Consider the following 11,489-nt stretch of genomic DNA (forward strand, 5'->3'; position numbering starts at 1 on the left):
AAAAAAAAAAGTAACTTGTATCAATGAATGCTGCAAATGTGGGTGAGTTGGTTCAGGGTGGGAATACCAACAAATGGTCTGCAATAAATGGAAAATATAAAGAGGAGAAAAACCTCAACCTAAAATATCTTGGTAATGGTAAAATATCACTGCAATAGCAACCAGAGCAGAGCAAACTATTGCAAAACTACTGCAAGAAGTGAAGGTTTCAGTGGCTTCATCACTATCTGTAATGCATGTGAATTTAAAATGTAAAGTTTTCCCTCAGAGACCGAGGCTGGCAGAGAGGCCAAAAAAATGTTCCAGGACTAAAAACCATAAAAACCAAGACAGAACGGGGGGAATTCATCATATAGTGTTGCAATATTCAACAGCAAACACTGTCAAATTGTTACATGGCATCACTGCAAAGTGCCTTAAAACAGCACTGCAGAGAACCGTAAAATACTGACAACACTCATGTCACAAATGTTTTAAGTTGTTAACTTGTCCCCCAAAGAAGAGTGATGGTTAAGAAGCCAACAAGGTAGTACGGGAATAAAAACGGAGTAAAAAAAAAAAAAAAAAAAAACACCGCAAGGCACGACAATATTCCACAGAAATGTGAAGTTATCCCTCAGAGATGGGGTGGCAGAGAGGCCAACAGATTTCCTGGATTTCCAACAAGCAAAAAAAAAAAGTCCTGCAAGGTGTTGCAATATTCAGCAGCAAACAGTTGAATTGCTACAGCAGAGTACAGCAAAGTACCTGTAGTAACAATGCAAAAAAGTTTACTTCTAAATGTGTTCCCATCAGGGGAGGGGATGGTGGAGAGGCCAACAAAATGCAGAAGAGCTACCCACATAGAAAGAATATTAGGGATTTTGTATTACTCTAATAGTCCCAATTACATCGTTGAATGGCTTGTAAAGGGTTTTGCATGGTTGGCACTTTGCTCCTCGAAGGCCTGTTATTTGGAGAAAAGTCTTCTTTTCAGCATTTGGATCGCTTCAGCAGGAATGGCAAATGAACTTGGAGGAGACAGCTTCATCTAAATGGAGGGGAGTGCAGCCCCATGCAGGTAATGGGTTTCTACTAAAGACAAACAATGCAGCAGCAGAAGACGCCAGGTAGTAGGTCTGCATTCAGACGGTGTTGTCCCTCAGACAGAAAACCAATTTAGGAGGAGCTAGCACCTAAATGGACAATTTTTGTGATACTGTATTGTTTGTGCATGCAAAACCGAACCAAGCCCTTGACGCATAAATATAACATGACAGAATCGTTTGTTTACAAAGCATGACTGTGTAAATGGTTGGATATTAGTTATTCTATTGGGGAATACGTAAGATTTGTAGTGTTTGCGTTTAGAAATGTGTCTTTCTGGAAGTGTGTGGACCTTCTAATGCCAGATGAGGCTGTTTGTGTTAAGATTGTGTGAGTGTTGTTTAAGGGATTAATCACTGTTGTCCTTTTATGGCACAAATGAGAGGCGAGTTTTTTCCCCCCACTTGCTAATCTGTGATGCAAGACTCACATACAGCCCCACTGAGAACGAACAGAAAAAGATTAAGTGACTGTGAGAGTAGCCGGGGTGGTATGGGTATATTATTTTCCCGTTCAGGACTCCTATTACTGCTAAAATAAACCTTGATTGGTTGTAAAACGCAAACAGTCCATAAAACCAGTCGCCAATTCATCTTCTGTGGAACAGGTCCAGGCTGCACACGCAGATGAACTCATACAGTATATCTTTATGTGTATAGATATTTCCATATTCACAAGCATGAGCTGCATTATGCAACTCACAAAACAAAGCACACCCCCCAACTATGACCCCAAACACAAACAAATCCTGTTTTTAATGTATATTACATTAACAAGTCAGTTACTTCAAGTTCCGTGTTTGCCCAACAGATGTCTCTCTACCCACATCTCTGGGTTTATATTTTCAGTCTGAACTGGAATGGCTTCTATGGCTTTGCAGGGACAGTTGGCCCAGTGAAAAGCCCTACACTTGATTCCACAATCTACACTCAAATGGCCATGTAGATGTGTACACACAAACAGAATGAGGGCATCAAATGTGCGGCTACAGAGGTTTTCATGTAAGCCTTCCCTCTGCAGCAGTGTGAGTGAAAGATCAGGAGTGGGAGGAATTGATGTCCAGGCCAGCACCATGTGCAAAATTATGGGTGAGCGCCATCCAAAAAAGACTGTGGGAAGGTTAAATACAGTATGCCATACAAGGCAGATCAATTCGACAGGGCATTTCCCTTTGGATCCTAAATTGCCACTCTCTTCACACCAAACATCCAATGTCCTGAATCATTTGATGACTAATGACACATACAGCGGGGTGATTGCAGGTTCTTGCGCCTTCATAAATGAAACCGAGAAAGCAATATCTACCCATCTCCAGTAACAGGCCAGAAATCAGATGTTGGTTCACTCGAGTGAGTGCCAATCATAGGATGAGGACTGACGCGCTCTCTAAATGTTGGCTGCCATAATATCAAGACGGACATCAAGTTGGAGGAAAATTGGTTGTCATTCCTTTCGCTGATACAGACCAGCCATATGGAGGAGCAGAAGATACGTCGAGTTACTAAACATTATTCCAGATCATGCAGCAGATGTGCTTGATGTTTGCCAACTCCAGGGTGATAGAAAGCGCTCTGTCATTTCATGTAAAAATATTTTTCATCGCGCCACTGTTAATTTGCATTTTTCACTTAACTAAAGTCCAAATGGTGGTCCACAGGAAAGACAAAAATGTTAACGGCCATATTCATACTACCTCATTCGAAAAATTAGCATCAGGCCTATAACCTGCTGTTGTGTGGTGTAAAACAAAAGCTAACAATGTGTCACTGCAAGTGGCATACATCAGCAAGAGCTAATATATTCAAATCCGAGCTCAGCGACTCACTGAAAGCGTCTCAGTCCCCTGCAGCAGTGCCGAAGTCTTTGCAGCCAATTTGATGACACCATCCAAAGGTAATGGTAAACAGACGACAGGCCGCATCCTCATTCAACATGCAAGCGTTTATATTGACAAATTTTTGGCCCCTGAGTGTGTGTGCCAAATGTTATGAAGCTCCTGTAGCAGACTGAAAATGGAATCATTCCCATCCCTTTGAAATGAATCACAACTTCATGGTTCTCAAAAAAAAAAAAAAAAAAATGTTTACGCCAGCTGCCACGTACAGTATTTTACTTTGCAGATAGCATCATGGTGGCTTTCAGCTCACAGAAAGTTTTTTTTTTTTTTTTTTTTTTTTTTTAATAAAGGCAAAGAATGTCTTCTCTTTAGCAGATTTAAATATTGTGAGAAAAGGCATACTGGTGCCAGGGAGCCGATGCCAGTGGTTTCCCCTGTTCTCATTAATGTACATTCAAAAAAAGTTAAACATATATATACAGACATATGAATGACATCCTTTAACACAGATAATGTTCCAATGCCTGTGTTCATTATCAACCATGCATATTTTTGATTTTCTAATTTCATGTTTATGCTTATGGATCCTGTTGTTTGTGAAGTCGTGCCAATGTGAGCTGATGTCCTTGATTCCTAGTTTCACAGTTATGAAATTGTTTGCTCAGTGGCAGATAGGAGCACCACAGCAGGGCCCTCTGTTTATTTTTTATTTATTTATTTATTTTTTCAAAATTTATTTGAGTTTCAGGGTTACATTTTTAGTTTTTTTTTTGCTCCAAATTTTCACATTTTAGCATCACTGCAGAATGTTTAAATATAATACAACACAAAAGACTACCAACCCTTTGCTCTGTTTTGCTTTGACCAAACAGCCATCAAATAACTCTCACTTATCATCAGAAATCTTAATGAGACATATTTTACTCTGCAGTTTTAGTTTTTAAGTGTTGCTTGTGCACCAAACCTCTCCACTGTAGCATAAGAGAGCCTTTACAGATACGGTATCTATGAAAATTAAAATTTCCTGGCCACAAAGGCTCTGCCTCCGTATGATCCTATTATATGTCGGTTTCCCCTTGGTAAACTACAAAGCACAGGGCCAAGTTGAAGAGTGGAAGGAGGACATGAAGGTTGCTGGATAGAATTTTTTTTTATCGTATGGGGGCTGAACTTGGAGGAAAGATAGAGTCAGGGGAGAACAGTGGAGATAAAAGCAGCTGAAGTCTGAGGGTTGTATAGAAGTGGATGAGATAGGGTCCAGGAGGACGTATCAAGGAGACGGGCTGAGATATAGGGGGTGATAGGCGTTCAAAGGAGGGATGGATCCTCTCGTCCTGCAGCTGAGAGCCATCAGGAGGTGGGCAGAGAGGAGCGATCTCACAACAGGGATGCAAAATCTTCTCCATTACTGCCTCTTTCATCTTCGTTAATTTCATCTCCTTTTAAAAATGTTGTAGGTGACGCTGATGTTGATGCTACAGAAATGAGACAAGCCTAATTAATCTTTGCTTGGGTCTGCCCAGATTCGATGTAGCGCTTGCATCTTGATTACATCTAACCCCTAATGTGACCGCCAGCAACCCAAATCAGCTTTTCTCTCGAAGCAACAACAATGCTGCAAATGCTAATCTAATGGTAATGTACAATTTAGATATGCATGTTTCGCGCTCGTTATTTCCAACAGAATGTTTAAATATTCTCCATGACCTGCGCTGAATCACCAAGGTAATATCCTTGGCACAGAGAATGTATTTGCATAAGGACGTTAATATGTCTGGCTAAGGATTGTAAAAGGGGCGGAGGCAATTTTTGAATATCTCCAGGAGGTGCAGTGTCAGCCCTGCTCTGTTGGCAAATGTACATATTTAGGACATGGAGGAGCAGATGGTCAAGCTGACCTTAGTGAACAATTCCAAAAACTAAAGCTGCATGGCCCAAACTAAGGACATTATGGGATGTCATATTTCAACCGTGCCTCTGCCAAGTCGGGATATTTATCATTGAAACCACCATTATCTAACACTGGTTTGACCGCTTTACTTATTTGTTTTGTAGCAATCATGAAGATGAAATGCTTAACGTACTGCACTGTCTGCTTAACTGAGACCTTGGGCCACCCCTGATGTGAGGTGTATCTTCTTTGTGAGAGAGTTTACTTTATTTTGCCTCAGCATTGCTGCATTCTAATGAAAATAGATAATCTGCCATGCGGTATGCATGAACTAATTCAGCAATTTAAACAAAAATGTCATCAGTAATATACAATTTTTTGAGTGCAAACTGCCTACTTTGGTAAAAGCTTCGCCCCCTCTGTCATACATGCACTAAAACACTGGATTTCAAAGTGGGATCCAGGGACCCCCAGGACCCCATGGAAATCCTTGAGGGATCCTGAGCAACATGAGGAATAGTTTAATTTCACTGTTATGTAATTCACTAGAAAGTGTTACAGTTCAGAAGATGGATGAAGGATCATTTTAATATTTTCTGCTTTCTGGATTATTCTCAGCACTATTTGTCATCTAAACAAAATGAACTCTTCGAAACCCTGCACAAATTCACTTGATTTCTTTAAAAAACATGTGGAACAAGATGATTAGCATATTAACAAAAAAAAAAAAAAAACGGAACATCAGAAAAATGAATGAATAAATAAACTTCAAAGATATTATTTAAAAATATTCACTATTGAAATTAGAATTATTATGATGGTAAATTTAAATGTCAGTTCAGTGATGCTGGATTTCTGTGTCTGTTCACAAGCATGTAAAATATCTCTTGATATCAGGATCCCTGTAGATTACAATCCCACCAAATGGGCGTCCACAGCTCATTGAAAGTCCTTGCACTAAACATCCTCCACACTCAACAGACACACTCACAATGCCTCTGCAATTTATGCTATAATTTATGTCATTGACTTATGTATTTTTTTTTTTTTTTTGCACTTGCCTGCAAAAAAACAAAACAAAAACAACCTTACAAGGACAACAAACAACAAAATCGATCTGTCCGTCTATCTACTCGGCTTAACTTACAGAATCAAAAGGTTGCTGGACAGTTCAGTTTCTTCCACGGCCACAAGTGCCAATATACAGCGTGAGAGCGCCACTGATGCATGTGGCTGATCAAAGTTGGTGTAATGACAACAAAAGCCTTTGAGCCAGGTGACAGCTGTGGTAAATAACCCTGTCTGTGACCCTGAGGGTGCTTTTGAGGATGCTGCTTACAGTTAATAAGGTGTGAGGCGCGCTGTAGTGCTGCTGTCACACAGGCAGAAGGAGCAGTGGCAGATCTGGTATTTGGCGGAGGATTTTAAAGCTCGTGTGTCTCCCAGACGGGTGGCGGGTTGTTACAGAAGTGTCATTCGTTCAAAGGGCCAGAGTGACCAGACAGACGAGAGCGAGGCTGCAGGTTTGATGATCGAGCTTCTGAGAGGAGACTTCAAGAGGGACTGCGAGGGCTGAAATGCACTTCGAACTGTGACGCGGGGAGGAAAGAAGCTGTGCAGCTCAACAACTGTGTTGCTCGGAATAAACACGGGCTGCACCGGAGCGCAAGTTTCCCCGCTCTGCTGTGCTGAGAGCCCTCTCACACTTTGCCACTCAAGTATTAAAAGAACTTTTCTATTCCACGACAAGAATTTCACTCTTGCCTCTTGGAAAATATTGAGGTGACAATTATGAATACATGGATTTCTATAATGCTGTCACCCTTTTTCACTTCATGTTTTTATCAATACAGAAGGAATTATTTAAGCTTTAGCTGAGTGTGTTTGAGAGATAGCATCAGCTCTGTGCCTTTCCCACCCTGTCGCCATCAGATAGCGTCCAACACTGAAGGCGGGATGCATTTTTATCAGATTGCTGATGTAATTTTTGGAAGTTCATAGGAAATTTTGTGGGGCAGCAGGACATATGCACTGGCCCGTTGCTTACTTGTGGGTTTAGAGTGTAATACTTGAGTGTGATGTATTATCTTAGCATTCAAAGCTGATGTGATGTTAGACAAGCGGTGATGTGCATGAAGGCGATGTTGATGTGGAAATTGCAAATGTCGCCGGGTAGAGGTAGCCTGCTGCAATAAGAGAACTGCTCTGAAATGGTTATTGGCTACTTAAAATGTTGCCGTGCTCTCCTTATCCACTTGACAATCTCTTGACAACCCGAGTGAGGGACCACATGTGAGCTTGCAGATAGAAAAGAGCAAATGTGTCGGTACACAGTGTGATTTTTCCAATCGATTTAATCACCACCAACCAATGATGCTGAGAAACCTGCACCACTACAAACACACACTCACACACACTCACACATACACGCACACACACACACACACACACACACACACACAAGCATGACACTCACATTAATGGAACATGAGGAATGTGACTCATGTAAGTGTTATCAGCGCTATCTGTTACAAACCCATATCTTGAAAGTCATGGGAAATTGAACACGGCGCAGCCAACTTGTTCCATCCAAATAGGTCAGCACAGATTGCCCTTTCCCCAGTCAGGTCTAATCTCAACTTTCTTCCATGTGTATCGCCTTGCGCCACTTGTGCTAGATGAGAACATTGAGCAAGGGAGTGCAAACACGAGAAATGTTCAGATAAAGAGAGATCGGACACGTTTTAAAGTGCCAAGGCACAAATGTCAATGGCAGATTCTTTTTAAGACTAATGTTATATTAGACCCTCCAGAAAAACGCGATTATGCGATCACATGAATTCCCGCATAAATCACCCAAATGTCGCTGATTATGCAGGGGTCAATTATTTTCCAAAAGGGGGCATAATCCCCGCAATAATCACAAATTCCTGCGGAAAACATGCGATTTCACAATTTCCGCATTTTTCCGCATAGAATGAGAAAAATATAACTAAAATAACGACCGGCCCGACGTCATCAGCTCGCGCATTCACAACACAACACAACACAACACAACACAACACAACACAACACAACACAACACAACAATGAGCTAATGGAAGAACGGCGCCCACAGGAGAGAGAAAAGATGATATTGCACTGAACAGGGTTCCCACAAATGGTGCAGTAAGGCTCTTAAACTATTTAGAGCTATAGGTTTGGCTCATTGAGAGCTGTTATTTTTAGAGTTTAGAGTTGATGTTCAACAGTTGAGTTTAAACTGTTTTTGAAAACATTGTAGCAGATGGTTTGTTCTGCCGCAATTTATACCTGAGCAGGAAGCATGTTTTATTTTTGTCAGATTTGTGATTGAGGAATGTTTAAGCCATGCTTGAGTTGATAAAATAAAATAAATTAAACATTACCAGCACTTTCTGTGATGTAGCTTGCTTCTAGTATGCCTGTTTGTCATAGGATAGCTTTAAAACTGGTCTTTTTCATTCAGTAGTAGCCTAGTAACAGGGTTACTAGGCTCCCGCAGTTCCCGCATATTTCGCATCTTTTGGCATATTTCACAACTATTCGCATTCTTCGCAACTTCCCGCAATTTCATCGCATAAAATGACATAAAACCCCCGCATATTTAATCGCATAATCAAGGATTTTAGCCCACAGAATCAAGGATTTTAGTCTGCTTAATCAAGGATTTTTGGCCGTGTTTTTCTGGAGGGTCTATTACATTGCTTCGAAGGTCATCTGTCACTTCAGTTTCTGCTTTTTTTTTTTTTTTTTTCAAATATTCCCATTATCTGTGCATCATTAAATATCATTAATTATATATTAAAATTATATATTACTCTATAAACTGCAACCACCACTTCTGCTACTGCTGCTATTACTAATACTAATATTGCTACAGTATATCAGTTTGATATACATCCCTCATCATATTTCACTTCTTAACAGCCTAAAACATAGAATGTAGCTAAAATGAAGAAAACAAGAGTGAGATGAAATAACTGAGAGGTGTAAACAACTCTAAAACAAAACCAATGCAAACGTGCCAGAGAAAAATGTGTTTCCTCCAGATGAAATATGAAACAAAATAATATTACCATTGTTTCCCCTGGTGTTAGAGGAGGGTATATACAGGCATACGGAGCACGCCTAACACTTTGACTGGCAAGATGGAGTACACTCCTCCTTCCTCGTCAGTAATCTACCCACCTTCTACATTACTTAGCAGTAAACCCACGTCATCCTCTATCTCTACATCCCTGCTGTGCGTCTCAGCCGGGTCATTAAAAAGTCAAGGAGTCTTAATGATGACAAAGGCCTGATTATGCTTTGTCTTCTTGACCAGACTTTGGATTTGAAAAGAAAAAAAGGTGCTTTGCCCAAGGATATCGTAGGGTATTATAGTGCCATCATGGTGACTGGAAATTCTAAATCAACCAAATGTTCCCCCTTTTTCACGCTCCCCATTCTTGCCGCTCGAGATGCTGCACTGCAGGGAGCACTACAATATGCCGCAGGCAACCGGGGAAGTCGATCGCATTTTTCATTCAGCTGCCAAAAATTACAAATGAAATGCAGCCTCACATTTGCATATGCCACACCTGCACTTCTCCTCTGGATTAAGATTATATGATTACACTGCATATGCTGTTTTTTGGTGTATCAGTACTCATTTGTACTGATGTTGGTGGTATTCTCTGCCCTCCCAGATGTAGATGTTGACTGACGGGAGGAGGCATTCCTTTACTGGACATCAAAATATATGAGCTCTGTAAAGTACTGGCTTGGGTAAAGCATTACACTTTCTCCAAATTGATTAGCATTTGTGTTACAGCCCTGAGAGAGGCCAGGGAACAATCTATGCATTTTTAATAGCCATGCTTTGACTTGAAGCATACAGATGCAACACCATTCTTGGTTTACAATCAAAGTTGCAATATATAAACATGGAATCTTCTATAAATGCATACAATGGTAAATCTGTCTGTGTTTTCCAATAATAATGTGTGGATTAAATGATTGCAAAGCTGCAAATTTCAGAAGATATAGTAATTGATCATCAGTGATCCAAATAATCTCACAAAAGCAGTTAGTCATTGTGTTGTTTTAGCAAAAAAAAAAAAAAAAAAATCTGCAAATGCCACGCAACCTTCCTCTCCCTCCCAATTTTCCCCTGGCCAGATTATCTATCAGCCAAACGTGAATGAACTGTTATGAGCCAAGGGGATGGATTGAATCCCATCACAGGCGGCAGGGCAGTAAGGCAGAGCGATTCAGAAGGAAGGGGCAATCAATTGTGGCTTCTTGCCAGAGATATGGGCTGTTTATTCAGAGAGAGGGGAAATAAGATAGGCCTCAAGATAGGCTGGAGGAGATACAAAAACACTCCAAGGTAATCAGATTTTACCTACATTTCCATACACAAGACCTCTTTTTTTTTTTTTTTTTTTTTTTTTTTAAAGAGAGCTTACAAGGCAAGGACATTAACCTGATCCCACAACTTGATCTTAAGTAAAATTAAACAGGCAATTTTCAAAATTGTTTGTCTGTTGTTCAGCCCATCCATCTGAGTGCTTGAAGGGTCAGCATTTCGGGATCCTATCCCAGTGATTGCTAATTGAGGCCCCTCTTGGGACATTTACAAAGTTTCCACACTACACTTTTTGCGAGAAATTGGCACCAGCTTCCTAATACCAATGACAAGAAATGCCAGAGCAAGTCAAAGAGTAATGCAATACACTTTCAGGCAGTGCTATTAATTATTCGTACTCTTCCTATACAGCTTTGGAAGTATATACAATTGCTTCACAAATGATTTCAAGAGTTGTGGTTTCATACCCTATTGACTTGCCAATATTGCTTGTAAAATGCCAACAGGCGCCTGGCACTGAAAAACTTCCCACACGTCTCCAGTGGGAGTTTTGGCTCGTGTTCAGCAGGATAGACTTCTAATAATCCTGCACCTACCCTCTCAACCCAAGCAGGTCATGGCAAGCTGTAATGATTACTTAGTCTCTTACCATCTTGTTTGCTTTACACTTAATTTTACACCGGAGATTACTTTTACATGCATGCCAATACGAATATCGTAATGCAAGTGTGACAGCTGTGCAATCACTACAGCGTCATGCAAACGCCTTAAATATAAATTAGATTAATATCATAATACGAGTCTTTCTCTGAGTAAACATAATCTGAGTCTACCTGTCCATTTGGGTTTTCATAAAATCTAATTCTTGTCTATGATTTCACGAAACCTTTTGAGCTGATAATGTTACTTTCTTAAATAATATTACGCTTTCAGATTCAGGTTTTTATGTAACTGTTTATCACGCTTTCATGGGAAACGGAATTGTCTTCGAGATTGTCTGAGTAAAACAGACAAATACCACATAGGAGGTGATAAAAAATAACACTAAAACAATAAAAACAGATATGCAAAAATTCTTAAGAGAAAATAGACTGTTTAACATGTTTATTGCTGTAGCACAAAAGAAAAATGATGCAGACAGCATGAGTCAATAAACGCAGATATGCAAATGCAGTGAGCTTGCAGTTAGAATATTATTGCTTGTGTGAAATGGTTATTGCTGTGAAAATGAAGTTTTCCTCATGCCTCAGCATTGTCCCAGCATTTGATAACTTAAGGGAAAATCAAATGGGAGCAATGCAAAT

The sequence above is a fragment of the Myripristis murdjan genome, chromosome 21 (assembly GCF_902150065.1).
Source record: "Myripristis murdjan chromosome 21, fMyrMur1.1, whole genome shotgun sequence".
Taxonomy (NCBI): domain Eukaryota; kingdom Metazoa; phylum Chordata; class Actinopteri; order Holocentriformes; family Holocentridae; genus Myripristis; species Myripristis murdjan.